At 47.6% G+C, this 21,258-nt stretch overlaps 1 protein-coding gene across 4 annotated transcripts in view; it reads left to right on the top strand.

The window, feature by feature from the left end:
• ANXA11 (annexin A11) overlaps positions 1-21,258 on the top strand; it is a 49,979-nt gene that overhangs the window by 7,827 nt on the left and 20,894 nt on the right. Inside the window, exon 1 of one of the 4 annotated variants that reach the window (XM_055352448.2) lies at positions 16,759-16,828. The exons of the other annotated variants lie outside the window; for them this stretch is intronic. The gene's annotated coding sequence lies outside the window, so the exon portion shown is untranslated. Of the gene's footprint in view, positions 1-16,758; positions 16,829-21,258 lie in introns of those variants that run through there. 4 annotated transcript variants of the gene reach the window in all.

Here is a 21,258-nt window from a genome sequence, read left to right as displayed (position 1 = left end):
GTATTTTTAGTAGAGACGGGGTTTCACCATGTTAGCCAGGATGGTCTCGATCTCCTGACCTCGTGATCCTCCCGCCTCGGCCTCCCAAAATGCTGGGATTACAGGTGTGAGCCACCGCGCCCGGCCAGGGGTTATTTTTTTGTGCTACCTCCTCCCAACTTCCCTTCTTCAACCCCAAATATGACACCTAGGTGACTGTTTCTAGGAGAGTTTGAGGGCAGAGGCTATTTGAACCCTGAACTGAGGTGGGGGTGATGTTCGGTCTCCGTGGCTGGTGATATCCTTGAGAGATCAGAGCAGTGGTTGCCAACCCCCATTCTCTGTTGTCATCACACATAGGGAGGGGATCTGGAGAGAAACAGGGTCATAAGGCTCCTATGGAGTGGCTGGTACTTTTCTGAGTGGCTTGATTATATGGGACATTATTTGGGAGGCAGTAGTAACTTTCTTCTCTTTCCGGGGTTTAACCTTTGTATTTCTCAAGTCCATTCTCCAGCCTGAGAAGGTGTGATGGAGCCCAGAAATACGTTGAGTGGTTGGGGACCAGCCTGGTTCATAATGCACTGGCCTGGAAATCCAGAGATGTGGTTCTAGTCATTGTCCTGCCCCCAGCCAGCTCTGAGACCTCAGGCAGAGTCCTTCTGCTCTCTGGGTCTCAGCTCCCACCTCAAATAAAATAAACAGGTTGAATGAAATGATTTCATGAAGGCCCCTTCCAGCTCCAGTATTTTAGGATTCTTATGTAATCCAAATGCTAGTGCACTGGGAATTGACTTTATCTTGAAGAAGTGTCTTTCAGAACCTGCTTGCTCAAGTTCAGCCCCTTGGTGAGGCTCCGGACGCTGCCACTCTCCCAGCCTGCCTTGCCTGGAGTTTCTCCAGGCTGAGCTGCCCCAGGTGCCAAGCCCTCAGAGGGGAGGTCTGAAGTGCAGCCTGGCTAATGATTAACATAGGCTACAGCTATTTTAGTTCCTGGCATGTGGGTGGGGAGTTGAATGCTTAACAGCACCTGTGTAGGCTTTTTGTTTCGTGCCTGGGAAAATATGGTCAGGGTTGGTGGAGTGCTGCCCTGAGGCTGGCTGGCTGGCTTCGGTGACTTAATGGCACCTGTGACCAGCAAGGGCAGGACACTGGGGCTCTGGAGTGCACGCCCAGGGCCCCCGCCCCCTTCTCAGTAGAGCTGGAGATGTTCATACGCCCACTCACATCACTTAAGGTCCTGCCTTGGGGTGGGTGAGAGAGGGGAATGTCCTAGATGTGTCCTCCCTGCCCCCAGAATTCCTGGAGCCTACGTAATAGAGGCTACCGAAACAGGTGCCACCCAGAGAGTAGAAGAAATGAGTCAGGGTCCACCGGGGTTCCTGCCAGTATTCAGTATGTGTCAAGGGCCTCACAGTGCCAGCCCTGTGGCAGGTGGTGGTGGGGGACAGGAAGAGAGGCCTGTCCTACAGCCTGTAGCACTGATGCTCTCATGGGGAGGCCTAGAAAAAAAGTGTCTGGCTCTGGCACTTGGGTGTGTGACCTTTGCATGTCAAGAGTCAGCTCAGCCTTCGTTCCCTTGCTTATAAAATGAGGATGATAATACCTATCCAATAGGAGCATTGTGGAGGTTAATGAGGTAATATATAGGGAGGTAATATATGTATCTATCCTAGGAGTTAGAAAAAGGGGAGCTTATTAGAACATTAGAGAACATGGAAAACATTTTAGGACAAGTGCTGTGAGAGTTCCAAGAAGAGTGAGCATTGTGGATAGGAGATCAGGGTGGGCTTCCTGAAAGAGATATGGTATGGTTTGGCTGTGTCCCCACCCAAATCTCGAATTCCCTCGTGTTGTAGAAGAGACTTGGTGGGAGGTAACTGAATGGGGCAGGTCTTTCCTGTGCTATTCTCGTGATAGTGAATAAGTCTCACAAGATCTGATGCTTTTATAAAGGGAAATTTCCCTGCACAAACTCTCTTCTCTTGTCTGCTGCCATGTGAGATGTGCCTTTCACCTTCAGCCATGATTGTGAGGCCTCCCCAGCCACGTGGAACTGTGAGTCCATTAAACCTCTTTCTTTTGTAAATTGCCCAGTCTCAGTTATGTCTTTATCAGCAGTGCGAAAATGGACTAATACAAGGTGGAACTTCATCTGGACTCAGGGAAGGCCAGGAGACAGGAGGCTAGAGGGACCACCTAAGCAGAGGTGTCCTGAAAAGGGAAAGTGCTGAGCTGGGCTGGGCTAAGGACATGCATTTTTTGTGCTTCTCTCCATCATGCATGTCCCTGAGGTACCTTCTGTTTTCTTGCTGTTCCTCAGTGGCCCAGTGTGAGTGACTCTTGGCTCCAGACTGCTTGACACAGCTTAGGATGCCAGCTGCAGAAGGGTCAGCCCATTCCCAAGTGAAGGTGTTTTCTCCTCCAGAGTGAGCTGCAGGTCCTTGAACTTCCAGTTGCATGCGGCTGACTGGGGACATTGTCACCATCTGAAGAGCAGCCCTTGATAAGGGATATTTGGAAAGGTTTCCTGAGGCTTCTAGGTAGAGCAGGGGTGCTCAGCGATTTGGAGCTGGAATATACACTCTGTTAAGTCTCCCAGGCTTTAAGGGGCTGGGCTTCCAGAGTGGTTTGAACAGGCCCCGAGGACTGGCTGATGGGCATCAGGGCCTTTCCGGGAGAGGCTGGGGGACACCCTGCTGCCATCACACTCTTCAGTCTTCTTCGCCTCTCTTCCTCAGCCTGTGGTGAGAGACGGGTCTGTGCCGGCCATTCATAAGGAGATGAGATGGCTCGTCACACACCAACTGGAAGGGCCCTGGTAAACCTCTACTCCTGTGATCACAAATGCAGATTCCTGCAAGGACAGCCCGGCAGCTGAAGGAGGGAGGGAGGTGCGCAGCTGTTGCCAGCCCTAGCCGAGTGTCACCATGCAGAAATGTGGGGCCCTTGTTGCCAGAGCTCCTGTTTTAATATTTTTGAAGGATTTAAGCCAGAGTCTCCCTTTTGCAGCCCTTTCCTCCCTCCAATGAAATAATGCTATTGAGCTCCAAAACCTTCAGGAGCCCCAGGTTCTGGGAGGCAGCATGCAAACCACTGAGGCCCTGCAGGCACACTCATTGAAAATAGGTGAGGTAGAAGAGGCTGGGAGGGCTTAGATTTGCCAAGGCCCCTCAGAGAGAAGCCAGTTTCTCAGACGCCCCTATGCTCCACTGCCAGGGAACACATTTTCTGAATTCTTTGTCTTCCCCCCCAACTCTTCCTAGGAGTGGCTCTTAAATATTGTAATGTGTGTTTCCCTAGAAGTGCGCTATTGTGTTTATCTCCCTAGCTAGAGGGAAAGCATGATGCAGGCCAGGACTTTATTTTTTTCTTCCCTATTCTAGGGGGTGTAGCCCAGCCCCTGGTGCCTCCATAAACCCAGGTGGGATTGCTGTGAAGCTAATGAAGTGGAAGCTTCAGGTCCCCGGACTTGTAGCACCCTAGTGAGGGGCCGTGGGAGGGGCACTAGCAGTGAGTTCACAGAGTCATATGGTTTATAACATTTGCAAAAAACTAAGATGTTTTGTATTCTTTGTCCTGAAGAGGGTTCCTAAAATTGTATGAGCTTCAGGCCCCACAAAACCTGGACCTACTGCAGATGCTGGTACCAGTCTCACAGACTGGCTGCTAGTGTTTTATTTTAACTTTCCCCTAAAAAATATAGGCCTGTTTTTTCAGAAAGCAGTTGAAGAATGTAGTTCACCAGGCTGGTCAACATGGCGAAACCCTATCTTTACTAAAAATACAGAAATTAGCTGGGCGTGGTGGCGCATGCCTATAATCCCAGCTACTTGGGAGGCTGAGGCTGCAGTGAGCCGAGATTGCACCACTGCATTCCAGCCTGGGTGACAGAGCAAGAGACTTCTTCAAAAAAATAAAAAAGAAGAAGAATGTAGTAATATTCTGTCTTTTTTTTTTTTTTTTTTTGAGACAGTCTCCCTCTGTTGCCCAAGCTGGAGTGCAGTGGCACGATCTTGGCTCACTGCAGCCCCAGCCTCCTGAGTAGCTGGGAGTATAGGCGTGCGCCACCACGCCAGACTAATTTCTGTATTTTTAGTAGAGACGGGGTTTTGACATGTTTGCCAGGCTGGTCTCGAACTCCTGGCCTCAAGTGATCTGCCCGCCTCAGCCTCCCAAAGTGCTGGGATTACAGATGTGAGCCACTGTGCCTGGCAGAAGTAATGTTCTCTTTCTAAAGTTAGATGATAAAGGATGCTTCTTTTATTATGCTTTATAATTCATATATATGTTGTATTTATTGCTATATTGTAAAAATATTTTATAATAATAAATGAAAAAAGCCAAATATGTTGATCCAAAAGGCTTCTAATGAAGCCAGCAGTCCCCTGACACATCCTTCCTCTTTCCCTCTTTCTCCAGAGTTAATCATTTTTAACTATTTTTAATTAATAGGCGTATATGACTGTTTCTTAATTTATCAGTTTTGAAATATGTTGACTTCCTGCTTGGTAGATTAGGAACCAATACATACATCAATATTTAATGTCTGCATTATTGTGACCATAAATTGTATTGTTCGATGCTGTGCCAGTAATGTGCCGTGGTCACACATTAGGAGTACAATCCTTCCTGTCCTAATATTCCTCAGGTGGATGCTTTCCCTCCTTGGGGGCCTGATTTTCTGTGTATCTATTGTTCCAAACTGGTCTAGTTGCTCCGCAGGCCTGCTGCTCAGCTGTTGTCCCGGGACTTCTTTTTACAGTCTTCTGTGTTAGATTCTCCTATTCCTAGATCCTATATATTTTATTTTCTTTATTTTCCTTATTTATGTCTCATTTTGCTGAAATCATCCAGAAGTTCCTAAGAAAAGTGCATGGGAGGTAGATTTTGTTTTGTTTTTTGTTTTTGAAGCTTGTGTGCCTGCAAATATCTCTATTCCTCCCTAATGGATAGAAATATCCATTCCAAATATCTCTATCCAGTAGTGGATAATTTAGCTGGCTATAGAATTATAAGCTGAAAATAATTTCCTTTCTGAACACTGAACACATTATTCTGTTATCTTCTAGTTTCCAGTGTGGCTGTTGAAGTCCAGTGTCCTTCCAGTTCCCCTGAAAAGGACCCTTGTTCTTTCTTTTCTAAAGTTTTAGTATCTTTTGCCTCTTCTGTTCTCAAATTTCACAATGATTGCTTTGCTGATCTTTTTGCTTTGTGGATATAACATTTTCTCTTCCGTCTCTAAGGATATTATTGATTATATTTTTGTCCTCTATTTCTCACCATTGTCTGTTTCTTTGGTTCTCTTCTATCTCTGAGAATATTATTGATTATATTTTTGTCCTCTACTTCTCATCGTTGTCTGTTTCTTTGGTTCCTTTTCTTCTGTTTTGGTCTCTCCCTTTCTTGGTATAGACTTTCTCAGATGTCCTTTGACCCTTTGCTGTCTATATGAAGAGGGAGACCGTAAAAATCTGATTAGAGTGCATAGGTGAAATGTACAGGAGGGGCAGGATTTTATCACATCTCCTCCCCCTTCGGTGTGTTTCCTGGAAGGCAGTCATTCCCCAATATTGCAAAATTAATCTCTCCTCAGCGCTGGTCTTCCCACTGTACCTGCTGTTGCCTCAGGCAGGAAGCAGCAACCCAGGCTTGAACTCCCATGGGCTGCCCCCGTGATGGAACAAAAAGAATCGTCCTAGAGAACTGGGCCTGAGTCCGCCAGCGGCTCTGTGGACAGGAAGCCTCTCTACCCACCCTGCCCTGGGGACGATGAGCTCTAGCCTGGGAGTGGGGGATTCGGCACCAGCCCTCTTAGGGTCTTGCTGTATCACCTTGGCATGCCACAACCCTCTCTCTGGTTGTCAGTGTGACCATTTGTGAAATGGGGTGAGATGGGGTCGGTGGGAGTGAACTGAGTCGTCTCTGAGGTGCTGAGCTGGCCTCTGGCATCCGGTTGTGAGGTCCTGGGCGATGGGGTGTGATGGCCCTGCCTGTGCAAATCTGACTGGGCAAATGCTGACTGGGCATGTGTAGCCTGGCCACACGGAAGCCACTGAGGGCCCAAGTCCCCTGGTGACTCATGTTGACTGGTAATTCAAGTTAGCACACCTGTGCCAAGCCTGTTCCCGACACATGGGAGAGGTGAGCACCTGGTTCCTGCTTCTGCCGTTGGAAAGGGTTTTTTTGTAGTCTTGGTGGTTTAATATTTCCCTTGTTGAAGAAAGCTGGCTGAGTTAGGTAGACGTGTTCACAGAGCTCTTATGCAAAGAGAACAGAGGCCTTTGGAAAGAGAATGCCATAGAAGGATCTGGAAGGAAAGAGAAGGAATGGTCACTGTATATATTAGTTTTCTTTAAAGTTTTTTTTGTTGTTGTTTGTTTTTGTTTTTTGAGACAGAGTCTCACTCTGTCATCCAGGCTGGAGTGCCGTGGCACAATCTCGGCTCACTGCAACCTGTACCTCCTGGGTTTAAGCAATTCCTGAGTAGCTGGGACTACAGGCACGTGCCACCATGCCTGGCTAATTTTTGTATTTTAATTTTATTTTATTTTGAGACAGAGGTTTGCTCTTTTTGCCCAGGCTGGAGTGCAGTGGCATGATCTCGGCTCACTGCAGCCTCCACCTCCCGGGTTCAAGTAATTCTCCTGCCTCAGCCTCCCGAGTAGCTGGGATTGCAGGTGCATGCCACCACACCCAGCTAATTTTGTATTTTTAGTAGAGATGGGGTTTTGCCATGTTGGCCAGGCTGGTCTCGAGCTCCTGACCTCAGGTGATCCACCTGCCTCAGCCTCCCAGAGTGCTTGGATTATAGGCATGAGTCTCTGTGCCTGGCCAATTTTTGTATTTTTAATAGAGACAGGGTCTCACTATGTTGCCCAGGCTGGTCTCAAACTCCTGGCCTCATGCAGTCCGCCCACCCCAAAGCCTTCCAAAGTGCTTTGGGGTTACAGGCGTGAGCCACCGTGCCTGGCCAATAGTTTTCTTTAAAAATTTTTTGGCCAGGCGTGGTGGTTCACGCCTGTAACCCCAGCACTTTGGGAGGCCAAGGCAGGCGGATCACGAGGTCAGGAGATCGAGACCATCTTGGCTAACACGGTGAAACCCTGTCTCTACTAAAAATACAAAAAATTAGCCGGGCGCTGTGGCGGGCGCCTGTGATCCCAGCTACTCAGGAGGCTGAGGCAGGAGAACGGCATGAACTCAGGAGGTGGAGCTTGCAGTGAGCCAAGATAGGGCTACTGCAGTCCAGCCTGGGCAAAAGAGCGAGACTCCGTCTCAAAAAAAAAAAAAAATTTATTGTAAATTAACATTTATAATTATGTAAATTTATGGAGTACAAAGTGATGTTATAATCTATGAATACAATGTGAAATAATTAAAGCAAACTAGTTAATATATCCATCACCTCAAATAGTTTTCAATAATTAGTTTTCAATTACTGCTGTAACAAATTACCACAAACTTGTGGCTTAAAACCATGCAACTCTTTTTGTGGTAAAAATATACACAACGTAAAATTTACCATTTTACCCACTGTTAGGTGTGCAGTTCAGTGGTGTTAAATACATTCACTTTGTTGTGCAACAGTCATTACGATGCATCTCCAGAAGGTTCTCATCTTCCCAAACTGACTCTGTACTCAGGAAATGTAAACTCCCCATTCCCTCTTACCTGAGCCCTGGCCAACAGCAGTCTACTTTCTGTCCTTAGGAATTTGACTCCTTTGGAGACTTCATGTAGGTGGAATCAGAAGTATTTGTTCTTTTGTGCCTGGCTTGTTTCATTTAGCATAATGTGTTGAAGATTTATCCACATTGTAGCATATGTCAGTTTTCTTCTGTTTGAGGCTGAATGATATTCTCTTTTTATGTGGAGATCTTGTTTTGTTTATCCATTCATCCATCGATGGGCACTTGAGTTGTTTCCACCTTTTGACTACTGTGAATGAGGCTGCTATGAACATGGGTATACAAATGTCTCTTGGAGTCCCTGCTTTCATTTCCTTTAGGTATATAGGTTGAGTATCCCAAATCTGAAATGTTCCAAAGTCCGAAACTTTTTGAGCTCCAACATGACGCTCAAAGGAAGTGCTCATTGAAGCATTTTGGATTTTGGATTTTTGGATTTTGGATACACAATGGTAAGTATGATGCCAGTATTCCAAAATCTGAAATCATCTGGTCTGAAGACCACAATGTCTGAAACATTGCTGATACCACACATTTTGAATGAGAGGTACTCGGCCTGTATGCCCAGGAGTGAGATTGCTGGATCGTATGGTAGTTCTGTGTTTAATTTTTTGAGGAATCTCCATACTGTTTTCCATAGTGGCTGCACTATTTTACCACATGGTTTTTTTTATCTTTACAGTTTTATCTCAGGGTCTTTTGGATCTCGTGGTGCTAAAATGAAGGTGTTGGCAGGGTTGTGTCTTTGTCTGGTGGCCCTAGAGGTGAATGCTTCCTTGCCCTTTCCAGCTTTAGAGGCCATCTGAGTTCCGTGGCACTTGGCCCTTTTCCTCCATGGGTGGAATCCCTCTCCTGCTTGGACTCTGTCCTGCTTATTCTTCCTTTTCATCCTTAACCCAGCATCAAAGGCTCTCTGCTTTGAAGGACGCTTCTCACTGGATTGGGCCCACCCGGATAATCTAGGCTAGTCTTCCCATTTCATGGCGGGTAACCCTAATCATGTCATGACAGTCCCTTTTGCCATGTAAAGTAATGCATTCACAGGTACCGGGGATGTCTTTGAGGGACCTAATCAGAGAAGCTGATGGTAGCTGAGTTTCAGGCTCTGAAAAGCCCTCCCTCTACCCCTCCCCTTACCAGCATTTTCCTGAGGCCCCTGGGACCCTAAGGGTTGGCTGGACACTCCCCTCACTGTGTGGGCTGGGCTGGTCCCCTGGCGGGAGCCTGACACCTGACACCTGAGTTTAGTGTGTGCCCAGGATCCGTGACCCTTTTCTCCCTCTCCAAATGTCAGAGCCTGGCTTCTTTGGCCACTAAGCGTGTTGGTCACAGAGTGAAGATAACTGTGTCCTACTTTACAAAGCGCGTTCCTGTTCTTTTTACTTTTAGTCCTCATAGTAATCCAAGGTAGGTGGGGTACATCAGGTCTTTGCAGATAGAATGGAGGTTCGGAGAGGTTAAGTTGCCCAGGGGGGTCACACAGCAAGCAGTTGCATTAGGAACCAGACCTTGGCTCCAGGCTAATGCCTCCTAGGGACTAAGTTAAAATTAACTGAGCACCTGCTGTATGCTAATACCTGTTGTAGTGCTATATGTATATATAAAATATATATAATACGTATTATATATATAATACGTATTATATATATGTGAGAATACTACATTCTCACAGCTGTGTAATGAGATGGATGCATTTTTCCTCTTTTCACAGGTGAGGAGAAAGGCTCAGAGTGGTCAATCTATATATCCAGGGTCACACAGCTAACAAGAGGTAGAGCTAGAATGGAATCATTGTCATTGGACTCCAAACCCTGTGTACCATCCCGGTGGCCTAGCAGCAGTGTTAGAAGATGATATCAGAGCTGTGTGGGCTGTGGTAAAACTCATGCAGCAGAATCGAGAAGTCCCTTGTGACTGTCCTGTGATGTTTGGGGCCCTTGACGGGGGAGTGTGGGCCGTGAAAAGATGGGGGAGCTGGTTTAGAGTGTGTGAGAGAGAGTAATTGGGGGTGGTAGAAGGGCCTGCCAAGAATCTAGGGTTAGACATTGTGAAAGTCAGTGTCAGTGAGGCTCAGGCCCAGTGTCTTGGAGCTGCAGAGCTTCCCTTTACCTCCCACTGCAAAATGAGGGAGGGGTTTAGAGAAGTTTCTGCTTCCTTCCGGCAGAGCTGCTGCAAGGGTTGTCTTGTAGACAATAACTGCCTTGGGACTTGGGGTGTGGCACATCCCTGTGGGCCCAGGAGATCTGGGAGAAGCTGGGTTGGACTTTGCAGTGACTGGAGTGACCTGACAGCTAAGAGGGGTGGGATTGACAGGGAAGCCTCAGCCACCCTGGAACTTGTGCCCGATTGACATCAGCTCACTACCATTGTTTTGCTGGTCCCTCCTAGGCGGGCCCTGGCAGAAGCTCCCTCTGCTCAGGTGGTGTAACTGGCGGTGGCTTCCCCTTGCGGAAGTGGGTAAACAAAGACAGAGACCTGTGTCTCCTCCCCGCCCCTGCCACCTGCACTTACAAACACAACCCACTGTTTCCCTTTTTGGGAGTGTGTGAGAGAGAGAGAGTGTGTGTGTGTGTGTGTGCACGCACGCACATGCGCGTGCATCCTTAGGTTCCGTCTAAATCCGTTCAAGCTGCTGTAATAAAATATCATAGACCGGGTGGCTTATAAACAACAGAAGTACATTGCTCACAGTTCTGGAGGCTGGAAGTTGAAGATGAAGGTGCCAGCAGACTCAGTGTCTGGTGAGGGCCCACTTTCTGGTTCACAAATAGGATAGCACCTTCTCCCTGTGTCTCCACATGGTGGAAAGGGTTGGGCCCTCTGGGATCTCTTTTATAAGGCCATGAATCCCATTCATGAGGACTCCAACCTCATAACCTTCCAGAGGCCCCGCCTCCAAATGTCATCACACTGGGAGTTGGGATTTCAATAAATGAATTTTGGGGAGACAGAAGTATTCAAACTATAGCAGGTCCTGGCCACACTTTGGAGTCAGGACTTGGGTGGGGGGCTTTTTCTGTCACTGCCACTGTGTCTGTTACAAGAACCTCAGCGTCCTCCAGGACCTGAGTGCCCATCACATGCTGGCCTGCGAGGCAGCCAGATATTAGCACTGTGTCTCTGTCACTTTCTTCCTCTGCTGCCCACTTTCCACTCCTCAGAAATTCTGAATTGGACTCGGCATTTGACTGAGCATTGGCTCTTATGTGAGCCTGTTTGGTGTGGGCAGGCCTCAGAGGTGACTCTGCCCACAAAGAGGAGTGGCCTGGCTTCCAGGGAAGGCTGCTGTGGAGGAGCGTGACGGAGAGATCTGCGTGTGACGCTGTGTGCTCTCGGTCTGCGTTGTATGGAAAGTGAGTTCCTCCTCACTTGCCCCCATCCCCCTTCTCAGCACCTGGTCTGGAGAGGCAGGCAGGAGGAGAGAAGATGGCCCCATCCATGCCACACCTCAGTGAAAATTCTGAGGACAGGCTCTGGTGCCCGCAGGGTTGGAGCTTCATGCAGGTCGAGGCCCTGCCTCTGCGGGTCCCTCTCCCAGGCAGGTTTACTCTCCGAGGGTCTTTCATATCTCCCTGCCCGGTGGCCTCCCTCCACCATCAGTCTTGCCTTCGCTGTCCCCTCTACTCTTGGAGTGGAGCAGGCCCCCATACACCCAGGCACGTGGAGGGGATGGAAAGAAAACAGCGCCAATTTCCTGTTGGTGCTTTCTCTATTGGGAGGCTGGAAAATCCAACACAGCCATGCCAGTGTGCTCCCCACTCCCATCCTCCACCTGTCACACTGCCCTGACACTCCCCAGTTCCGTGTTTCTCTCCCACCCCCCTCCTTCCCCCTTCAGTCCCCACAGTTCTCATCCTGGGCATTATCAAATAGCTCAGGGTCCTCTCTTTCTTATTTTGTTGTGGAGAAACAGGATGTCATGATATGTTACATGACATAATGGGAACAAACTTGGTATTAAACTGTTAATATCCCCATTTTACAGATGGGGGAAACTGGGGTGCAGAAAGGTCTCGTAAACTCAAGATCGCGTTGCTGGTGGGGAGCAGGACTAGGATGTGAACCTGGGTAGTCTGGCTTCAGAGTCCATGTTCTTCTCACCATCCTCCATTGCCTTTAATTAAGTACCTGGGATCATACAGTGAAACTGGACTTAGAAGCCAGGTATCCTGATTCTGAATTCCATGCTATTTCATCATACCAGTGTTTCTAAAGCTGTGTTCTTAAAATACTAGTTCCTGGGGCCAGTGGGCTCTGTGAGGAAGTATAGTGTAGTGGTAAAGTCTGGGCTTTGGAAGCGGACTGCCTGGCTCAGCCATTCAATAGCTATAACCTTGAGCAAGTTACACAGCCTCTCTGTCCCTCAGTCTTCATTTCTGATATGAGAAGGATAATTTTAGTATTTGCCTGATAGGGTTGTTATAAAGTTCAGTTCCGTGTGAAGCACTTAACACTTTCTGGCACATAGTAAGCATTCAATAAATGGTAACTACTATTATGGCCTAATTAGTTTGGGAAATTTGAGGATAGAGTTAAGCAGGCACCTTTGTTATGGGATTTATCAGAGCTTTTATTATGCTATTGCAAATTGGCAGTTTCCTGGAAAGGGGATGTGTAGTTATAGTACATAACTATATGTAGTAAGCATTTTCTAGACTTTTCGGGCAGCTAATCTCTTGCTCTTGTCTGCCTGTCTCGCTCCTTAAACTGCATGCCTTCTAACTTCACAACTTGCAAGATATGAAGCTGGTGTCAGGGAACACATTCCGGGCAGCACTGAGCTGCCCATCACGCTATCTGCTTCTAAGTGAGGCTGAGCTGGGCCTGGGCATCCCGGTTAGATCTGAGCAAGACTTCTGGGGGCAGTAGATGGTAGGTGTTCAGAAGCAAACAGACTTATAGTGAAAATGAACAAGCTGTCCATCAGTTGACTGTCATGCACCAGGTGGGTTCTGCTCTACAGAAGGCCAAAATGCATATTGTGGGAGTGTGATGTCCTTGCTGAGAGCCTTGGATTTATAAGTGTTTATTATGCTGTTCCTTGCCCTGCAGGCCAAATACATCCTATTTGATACTTAAATAATCTCAGGAGCCAATGAAGGAAGAGGTTATAAAGGAGAAAATTGACTAACTGGCAAAGCAGAGGCCAGTCCCCAGAACTCCATCCATTCTTCCACTCAAGCTGCATTTATGAGGTGCACAGTCAGCCAGATGCTGGGGTAACAGTGGTGAACAAGGCTGTGGGACTGCATTTTTGACTCTGGAAAACATTTGCAGATGGTTGGCAGCATCACCACTAGGTAGAGCTCAGTGGTCCTGGAAGAGTCCTGGGGAGGTTGGTTTTCTGGCCCTCTTGTATTGACAAGTGCCCCCTCAAGCATTCCAAGCTCATACTCTTCCTAAGGTGAATCAGCACCTGAGTCTTTTGCTGGTGTAGAAGCCTGATCTCAACTTAGAGTCCCAGCTGTATTATAGTTATATAAACACACTGTCTGTCTGTCTGTCTGTCTCTCTCTCTCGTATTAGTTATATAAACACACTCTCTGTCTCTCTTTCTCACACATGCACACACGGTCCCTGACTCAAGATGGTTGAACTTACAGTTTTTCAACTTTATGATGGGGTTACATCACTTTCAGAAGGGATGTAACCAGCTCCTCCACTTTTGATGGGGTTACAATGAGGCTACGGTTTTTATTGAGTGCATGTCACTCTTGCACCATCATAAAGTTGAAAAATCGTAAGTCGAACCATCATTAAGTTGGGGACTGCTGTGTTGTCAGTATTAAATGCATTTTCAACTCATGATGGGTTTATTTGGATGTAACCCCATCATAAGTCAAGGAGCATCTGTATGTATTTATATTTAAAGTTCCTAACATTTAGAGATATGAACAGTTACAGATGAAATAATATATGATGTCTGGGATTTGCTTCAAAACAATACGGGGGTGTGGGTGGGGTTCGGGATGAATCAAGATGGGCCTTGAGGTGATAATTGTTGAAGCTGAGGGATGATGGTTTATTAAACTGTTCTGTTTTATGTATGTGCTCCATAACAAAACTTTGTGAAAAAAGTCGACCATTATTAATCACTGCCTCTGTGATTAATGGATTAATTAGGATTGTGGCTCACTCCATGGAATTCCACAGCCACAGTTAGGTACGTGGTCCCCTGGGGCCAGCTCCTGCCACTGAAGGGGTGTGTGGGGCAGAGCTTGGGCTCTATCTGCCTTCCCTCGTCTTCATAGTTATGGGGGAACTGTGAGCTGATGCACTGAGGGTTTCTGGAACCTTCTGGCTGTGAGAAGTGGCCTTGGCAGACCCTTGTTTAAAGCATGCTTATTGCACTGTCTCCTTTTGCCCTTGGAGGAGGGGTCTTCAAGTAGGTTGCCAAGGGCAGGGCCCACTGGGACCACCAGTGAAGCCAGCTCAGCTTGGACAGAAGTGGCACACGTTTTGCAATGCAGCACTGTGAGGGGATGTCAGGTTTTGTCGTCAGCTGCCTGCAGGCCAAGCTCTACCATGGACCCTCTCCGCCACACCCGTGTGATGTGAGCAAGCCATGTCCCTGGTGTATTTTAGCTGCAAAACTGAGGAAGTTAGAACATGATCCCTTCCAATGTGGACATTTTGTGAGTCTGTAAGTCTAGGATTTGGGGTGAAAGCTGAAAGAGGCCCCCTTCAGAAATCCTGAGATCCCAGAGGAAGGAAGGACCTCAAAAAGGGATGCCCCTGGTTTTGCCCATGGGTCAAGCGAGGTCTGGGAGAGGAGGCCTGGCCTCAGGTTGCTGGCTGAGATCCTTTTCTGGCTGAGATCCTTGGAACAGGACTACTGTAGTAGACGTTTCTGCCTTGTCTCGGACCTTCCATCTTGAGTTCTGAGCTCCAGGCCCTTGTCTGCACCTTGCTCTAGTCTGGTGCCTCCCTCTCTCCTGCCCAGTGACCTGGGACGAGTGCCTAGCCACTCACAGGGCACTGTGTGGAGGTCGTGAGCCACTCACATCAGCTCAGGGCTAAGTAAGTCTTCATTTCCCCAGCCCATGCCAGGAGGGGCACCAGGTCGGAATGTGAACTAAGAAGGAAAACTCCAAGCAAAACTCTCAACACTTCACCCTGCGACCAGATGTGTGTTTTTTTTTCCCCACACTGACCAATTCTCTGACTCTAACTGGGTGTCTTATAATGCAGCTCAATTCTGACCCTAACTGGAGTCACTGCAGACCCTATAGGTTAAAGGGCTCAGTCCCACAAGACTGCCAGATATATATTTCTTATATCACATTATCACCTGAGACATTACTTAACCAGAGCCGAGCCTTCTGCCGGAGTGAAGAGAGTTTGCAGATGCGTCAGTTTCTTTCCTCTTTTAAAAAAATTATGTACATATATGGGGAATGGGAGGCCAAGGGAGGGAGAGCATTAGGACAAATACCTAATGCATGTGGGGTTCAAAACCTAGGTAACAGGTTGATAGGTGCAGCAAACCACCATGGCACATGTATAACTATGTAACAAACCTGCATGTTCTGCACATGTATCCCAGAACTTAAAGCCAAAACAAAATGTACATATATCTGAGCATGTATAAACACATGCATATACATTTATATATTTATGTAAATATATATACATGTATTATACATTTCTGTGTGTTTTAAACTGTACGTTGAAAACTGCTTGGTGGTGACCTTTGTGTACAAGGATAGAGGGAAGAATGCTTGCTTTTCATTTTGTGTGTTTCTATTCTGTTTGAATTTCCCTACAGTGTGCTTGTATTTCTTTTATTTGTTAAATAAAATTTATTTTTTAGAGTGGTTATAGATTTACAGCAAAATTAAGTGGAAACCACAGAGTTTCCCTGTCCCCCTGCCCCCACACTTGCACCCCCCGCCATTAGCACTCCCACCACAGTGGTATATTGTTACAATCAGGGAAGCAACATCGATCCACCTATTCATTCTTTCCTCCCCTGACCTCTGGCAACTACTCATCTTTTTGCTGTCACCATAGTTGCTTTCTCCAGAATATTGTAGAGTTAGAATTATACAGTGTGAAACCTTGGGTGCTTCCAAATTGTTGGCCATTATGAATAACACTACTGTGAATGTCCATGAGCAGGTTTTGTGTGTGGCAGAAGTTTTCAACTCATTTGGGTAAATACCAAGAGCATGATTGCTGGATCATTGGTAAAACTATGTTTAGTTTTGTAAGAAACCACCAAACTGTCTTCCAAAGTGGCTATACCGCTTTACATCCCCACCAGCGATGAATGAAAGTTCCCGTTGCTCTATATCCTCACCAGCATTTGGTGTTATCAGTGTTTTGGATTTTGGCCATTCTAATAGGTGTATAGTAGTATCTTATTGTTTTCATTTGCAATTTATTAATGACATGTTGAGCGTCTTTTCATATGCTTCTTTGCCACCTCTATATCCTCTTCGGTGAAGTGTCTGTTCAGGTCTTTTGCCTATTTTTTAAATCGTAAGGTTTTCTTGTTGAGATTTAAGAGTTCTTTGTATATTTTGGATAATAGTGCCTTTATCAGACATGTCTTTTGCATTTATTTTCTCCCATTCTATGGCTTGTTTTTCCTTCCTTTCATTTTATTTTATTTATTTATTTATTATTTTTTTGAGACGGGGTTTCACTTCCATCGCCCAGGCTGGAGTGCAATGGTATGATCTGGGCTCACTGCAACCTCCACCTCCCAGGCTCAAATGATTCTCCTGCCTCAGCCTCCTGAGTAGAGTAGCTGGGACCACAGTCGCATGCCATGGTGCTCGGCTAATTTTTTTGTATTTTATTTTTGTAACGACAGGGTCTCATTATGTTGCCCAGGCTGGTCTCAAACTTCTGAGCTCAAATGATCTGCCTGCGTCAGCCTCCCAAAGTGCTGGGATTATAGGCATGGGCCACTGTGCCTGGCCTCATCTTTTCATTTTAAAGAATATATCAGCAGGGATTATTGGACCTGCCTGGTTTAAACTATTGTCTTAGTTAATTTTGTGCTGCTCTAACAAAATATCACAGACTCAGTAATTTATAAGCAATAATAGCTTATTTGGCTCACAGTTCTGGAGGCTGAGAAGATCGTGAGGCTGCATCTGGCAAGGGCCTTCTTGCTGCTTCGTAACATGGCAGAAGACATCACGTGGGTAAGAGAGAGCATGTTATACTTTTGTAACAAACACACTGGTGGTAAGGAGCCCACTTCCTCCATAACACATTAATCCATTCGTGAGGGTAGAGCCTCTTAAAGGTACCGCCTCTCAGAACTGTTGTATTGACCATTAAGTTTGCAGCACATGAACTTTGGGGGATACATTTAAACAATAGCAATGATATATTTAAATTTTATGGATGCAACCTTATGGGGAAAGTATTTTAAAAAATAAATTGTGTGTGTGTGTGTGTGTGTGTAAAAACAGGTTAAGGATCTAATGTTAAAAAAAAAAAAAAACTAATATACAAATCAATATTCCAGCCACCAGACTGGGGAAGGCCAGTGGAAAATCACTCCATGAAAGCATCCACTGTAGTCCCGGTCTGCTTGGTTTGCTGTTAGGCCCTGAGGGGCAGGGGGTGTCACTGCTGTGTGGCTTCTGGCCCGAGATGATGTTTCTAGGCCCTTGCCTCTCAGCATTAGCCTGGTGTAGGCTCTGTTCCCAAATGAGCCCTGTGCTGTCTTTCTGGGGAGGACAGTCCAGAGTCCCAGGCATGGCACTGACACCATCCACCCCTCCTTTCCCTTCTGTATCCCTGAAGTCAGGCAGGACACCAGCAAATGTGCATGGCCTAGCCTTGCTGGTGGCTGGAGCCCATATCTCCACCTCGCATTGTTGGGTAGAGACACAGCAAGGCTTCCCTTTTGGTAGGGGGATGACTGAGTCGGGGCAGTGAGGCTTTTCTTGCTCTGGCAGTTGCCTCCTGTCCCAGTGTAGCATTTCTAGATTCCTGTGTTAGGGGACTCCAGCTAGTACCCTTTTAGAGCCTGTGGAATTGAATGGTACACTTACGTACACATAACATGGCTTTAGGGAACAGGCCGTTTTGCAGCCACTGAGAAGCACCCCCAGATAGCTGCTCTATGCTTTTGGCATTCACCAGACGCTTTGAGGCTGGCTTCTGATGCAGTGCTGTTGTGCCAGACTCCTGTCAACTTTAATAGGGATGGCACCATGTTTGAGAGGCCAAAGAAGAGACCCAGAGCCAACGAACAAGGCATAGGGCTTATTGAGGGGACTTACATATGGGGCGGTCCAGTGGCAGCAGGCTGGATGGGAGGACCACTACTAAAAAGCATGCAGTTTGTATAGCATTTTAATTTAGCATCCTCCTTCCTAACCACCTCCACCTGGCAACCTTCATTTAACGCAGAACAAAGGGCCTTGATCTCCTGTATGGCCATGGAATGGCTTAGGGGTTCTGATGTTCCTTATAGATAAGGAATGGATCTCCAGGTTGGCCACAGTTCCTCAGCTCAGAACTCTGAACACACATTCTTCTTAGACTATAGGGTCATTCTGTGTATGCTTAAGTGATTGCTGTCAGGTGCATCTGCCATACAACTGTGGGGGTGCCTAGGTCTAGTCCGTGTCCCTAGAGCTTACTATTGTGAAGAAGAGTATATTCGTCCATTCTCACACAACTATAAAGAAATATCTGAAACTGGGTAATTTATAAAGAAAAGAGGTTTAATTGGCTCACAGTTCTGCAGGCTGGGCCTATGCCAGGTTGAAGGGCCCAGAATATGGGAGCCAAGGTACCAGCATTTTTAGCGAGCTCTCCAAGTGAGGGAAAGCATGATGCTGGCATCTGCTTGGGGAGGCCTCAGGAAACTTACGATCATGTGGCAGGCAGATCTTAACCTGGCTGGAGCAGGAGGAAGAGAGGTGTGGGGAGGAGGCGCTACACGCTTTTAAACAACCAGATCTCACCAGAACCCTATCATGAGAACAGCACCAAAGGGGGAAATCTGCCCCCATGATCCAGTCAGCTCCCACCTGGCCCCACCTCCAATGCTGGGAATTACAATTCAATTGTATTGTAATTACAAATTACAATTTGGGCAGGGACACAAATCCAAACCATGTCAAAGAGTGAGATCAGATAAGCTAGAGCGTGTCCAATACCTTAAGGGAAAGAGTGTTTCCTAGAGTGTGGACCACAGAACCAGTTACATCAGAATTACTGGGGACTGGGGGGTATGTATGCTTGTTTACACTTCAGATTCCTGGGCCTATCCCAGGTTAGAAGGCCCAGAATATGGCGCTAGCATGCTAGGGCGCTAGCATGTTTAGTGAGCTCTCCAGGTGATTATCATGCGTGATGAAGCAGTGTGGCCTGCAGGCAGGCAGCATCAGCATCACCTGGGAGCCACTGGAAATGCAACTTTTTGGGCCCTGCCCCAGAGACACTGATTCAAAGACTCTGGAGGTGGGACCCAGCAATCTGTGTTTTAACAAGCCCTATAGGGGACTGTTTTCCGGAAGCACCGATTTAACTGGAGAGGGCCCCAGCTGGATGAAATCAGGTGCACAGCTGCAGGTGGATGGTCGCAGTGAGGAAGGAAGGGCGGTATTTGTGCTGCAGCCTGCCCTGAGAGGCAGGACCAGAGGCCAGAAGGTCCCCAGAGACAGGTTTCTAAGAATTGGACCAATCCCTAAGGAGGCCAGCTGCCTGCTGTGTGCAGGAGGCCCTCTCCAGTGAGTCCCCATGTCAGAGGGCCGTGATTAGAAGCAGGCGTAGAGCAGGGGACATGCCCCGGCCATCAGAATTGCACCAGCAGTGTGAAGCATGTCCCTTGCCCCATGCAAGGAAAGGAGGAGAGAGGCATTGGTCAGGGCGAAAGGTATGATTCTCATGGATGCCAGAGAGAGAGAGAGAGCAGATCTGCTGGATTATAGCTCACTGTGTTGCTTCTCTCCTGGGGAATGGGTGCTGGACAGGCTAGGGAGGGGGACCTGAGGGCCTTAGAAGTCTTGCCGAGCCCAGATATGGCAGCCCTGGGGTGCCAGGAACGACTTCTCCAAGGACAGCCCCTTGCGGTAGCCTCTTTTGAAAAAATGCAGAGGTCACAGTTACCAGAAGACTGGACCATGAGCAGATTTCTTAATTTTCAAAGAAAAGGAGAAGAAGAATGCTGCTTCTATGAGTCAGAGAGCAGTGTGCTAATCCTGCAGCCTCTAGCCTCCTAGAACATGGATAGCTTGGGGGGAGATTGGTCAGCGCTGGGAGCCTGTGTCCACCTGAAGGTCACCCCTGGCTATTGGGCTGCGTTTACTTTTCTCCTGGGGGGTAATTAGGCAGATAAACAGGCTCTCTTCAGAGTAAATGTGCTAGAACCCTCACTTGGGCATGTGGAGAAATGTGTACTGGGTGGTGGCAGAGTGAGTTGGGGGAGAGCTGGTTAAATGCCTGCACCCACATGATGCCTAGTGTTTGATGTTGAACTGGGGAGTTCTGAGTATGACAGTTCTGTAGTGTCCCTCGTTGGCCCTTTCGTCTTGGTTACTTGGCAGAACACAAATGCCATGCTTATTGCATCCGTGGCTGTAAAACAAAGCTGAGAGAGAGGGGGAAGATGTTTGATGTTGAGCAGAATCCCAGAAGGTCTCAGGAGACTGGAGCAATGGGCAGAACCCAGGGGAGAAATTTCACAGGAGCCCACATAAGGTCTCCGTGGCCTGAAAACCCACTTGTACCAGTCCGGGGAGGTAGGGAGTAGCATCCACTGGAGGGAGATGAAGGTCCCGCCCTGCACTCTTCAGACCATACCTGGGGCGTTTGGTCCTGAAAAGAACTAAAAGATAAGAGTGGGGTCAGGCCAGGCATGTAATCCCAGAACTTTGGGAGGCTGAGGCGGGCGGCTCATCTGAGGTTGGGAGTTCGAGACCAGCCTGGCCAACATAGTGAAACTCTGTCTCTACTAAAAATACAAAAATCAGCCTGGCGTGGTGGCAGGTGCCTCAGGTGCCTGTAGTCCCAGCTACTTGGGAGGCTAGGGCAGGAGAATTGCTTGAACCGAGGAGGTGGAGGTTGCAGTGAGCTGAGATCGCGCCACTGCACTGCAGCCTGGGTGACACAGTGAGACTCCGTCTCAAAAAAAAAAAAAAAAAAAAAAAAAGAGTGGGGAGCAGGCTTGAAACTTTCAGGCAGAGAATGACAGAGGGAAAAATGAGGCTATTCCTTCTAAGAACGGAGGACTAGAGGTATATCTTGGGGAGAGGGGAAGACCCAGGGTTGCAGGACCACAGCTCACAGCTCACAGTGGGGTCGACCTGCCCTGTGGGGCCATGCAGGGCAGAGCTCCTAGCCAGGAGGCAGATTTTGACTCCTGCTGGGAACTCCCTTAAAAGCCACCCCAAGAATGAGCTCCACGAGCGCCATCAAGGCTGGCCTGCAGGCCCTCCAGGGTTACTAAGGCTGCCTGGAACTGAATGGACCGTGTGTGTGTTCTTTTAGTCTTGGAAGACCAGCCAGCACTTTGGGGGCCAGATGGCTAGCCTCAAGTGAGCTCAGAAATCTGCACCTGAATTGGGCCTTTTTAAAAGTTGTTTAATGGCCAATACATACATGCAGCAGA

The sequence above is a fragment of the Gorilla gorilla genome, chromosome 8, assembly GCF_029281585.2.
Source record: "Gorilla gorilla gorilla isolate KB3781 chromosome 8, NHGRI_mGorGor1-v2.1_pri, whole genome shotgun sequence".
NCBI classification, from domain to species: domain Eukaryota; kingdom Metazoa; phylum Chordata; class Mammalia; order Primates; family Hominidae; genus Gorilla; species Gorilla gorilla.
This window is presented reverse-complemented; position numbering and strand designations above follow the sequence as displayed.